The following is a 2217-nucleotide window of genomic DNA, read 5'->3' on the forward strand; positions in this document are numbered from 1 at the left end:
GGCGTTGAAGACGACGGTAGGCAGCACCGCCCGACTTGGACGGTAGGCGACCCGTGATGAAGAGCTTGAGCGAGTCGCGCGAGCGCTTCCCAAAACCTGATTCGCCCTCTCCCGTACGGGATCGCAAGGACGAGTGGTTCCGGAGACCTGCTCTCCCGTTCGCCGATGCACGTCGGCGCGCGGGATGGAGTAGGCTACGATGGCGGCGCAAGCAGAGAGAGGTGGAAACCCTAACTCGTGTATTAGATGTGTTTCTGCGGTAGCCGGGCAAGAGGTTATATAGGCTCGGGAAACCCTAGGCAACGTGGGCCACGCCCACGTCGCACGAACGTTTCGAGTCGGTTACAGATAGCCCACGATCCGGGAGCGACCCGAACCGACTAAATGTGACGCGTCCGTCTAGGACTCTGTTCGTTTTCCTGAGCTGCAAAAAGTAAGGAAAGTCTCGGCTCGAGGCTCAATCCACTCACCACGAGCGCGGCGCACGCGGCGTGACGTGCCGTGCCGTGCCGTGCCGTGCCGTGTCGTGTCGTGTCGAGTCGAGTCGAGACGAGCGAGCGAGGAGGAGGAGGAGCGCGCGCGTGTAGCACTCCTATTCTCACTCACTTACTAGTGGTGAAACAACCCACCTTATAAGGTGGTCTAACTTCCTCCCAACTTTCCATGTGGGACTAAACTTCCCACCTCTTGCCACTCCCTAGTGAGCTGCCACCAACTTGGGCTCAAACTCACAAGGCTGCCACTAAGTGGGCTTTGAGATTTATAGGGAAAATCTGAAATCTAGTATGAGCCATTAAGTGTAGGCCCAATATTTCAACAATCCCCCACCAGATCTCAAATCCCCACTTAGAGATTTACCAATACTCACTGCTTGTTTATATACCAGTGTTTCAGCGGAGACTGTTAAGTTGAACTTCCGCCTAGAACCTTAAGCTACATCCATTCACACTTGAACAATGGACTAAGCCTTGAATTGCAAGTTTTGCGTGAACGGGGTTTCACTCAAAGTCATGACCAGTACATGGCTGCCAGTAGCCTACCCCGCGGGTGAAGCATATGCGTCATACTTCGTGGTCTCTTCATGAGTTTACTAGAGATCACCCAAATCTCATAGATTGCGACGTTTAACAATCGGACTCATATAGGTGTGTTATTTCAAGAATGCTCTGTAGGACAGCATATTTGCTAAAATAGCCAACAAAAACACATTAAGGCTTTTGCCAACCTGCCTTACAGCAATTGAGAGTTGTGCATCTTCACATAGAGAGGGTTACATAATACTCTCCTCAATTAAACCACTAGTTTGTTCTTCCCAGGTCCTAATTCACGGGATCTCCGATCACAAAGGTTGGGTTACCACTATGGTGTAACATCAACGGGTCTCAAACCCATCTCCTCGATGCACTTTTTATCACATTACGTGATAGTCCCTTTGTAAAGGGATCTGCCAGGTTTTTGTCCGTTTGAATATATGTAACAGCTATTACTCCGGAGTTTCGCAATTTCCCGACGGACTTCAAACGTCTCTTGACGTGTCTTGATGACTTCGCGTTATCCTTAGAATTGTTCACTTTGACAATTACAGTTTGATTGTCACAATTCAAAAACATTGCCGGAACAGGTTTTTCAACCACAGGCAAGTCCATCAAGAGCTCACGCAACCATTCTGATTCAACAGTGGTTGTATCCAAAGCAGTAAGTTCTGTTTCCATAGTTGACCTCGTCAATATGGTTTGCTTGCAAGATCTCCATGACATTGCGCCACCTCCAAAAGTAAATACATACCCGCTAGTGGCGTAGAGATCAGCTACATTAGAGATCCAATTCGAATCACTATATCCTTCAAGCAGAGCTAGATGTCCTGAATAGTGAATCCCATAACTCATTGTACCACATAGATAGCGCATGACCCTATCAAGTGCATGCCAATGATCAGTACCCGGGTTTGACATGAACCTACTCAACTTGCTAACAGCAAAAGAGATGTCCGGTCTAGTCGCGCTCGCTAAGTACATGAGTGAGCCAACAATCTGAGAGTATCTCGGTTGATCTACGCGCAATCCTCCGGTTCTTGCGTAATGTCACACTCGGGATCATAAGGTGTTGGAGAAGACTTGCTATCAATATAGCCGAACCGGCTCAAGATCTTCTCAACATAATGGGATTGCGTTAGAGTAATCCCACTCTCATTCTTAATAAGCTTGATGTTCGAATTAC

The sequence above is a fragment of the Lolium rigidum genome, chromosome 7, assembly GCF_022539505.1.
Source record: "Lolium rigidum isolate FL_2022 chromosome 7, APGP_CSIRO_Lrig_0.1, whole genome shotgun sequence".
Taxonomy (NCBI): Eukaryota; Viridiplantae; Streptophyta; class Magnoliopsida; order Poales; family Poaceae; genus Lolium; species Lolium rigidum.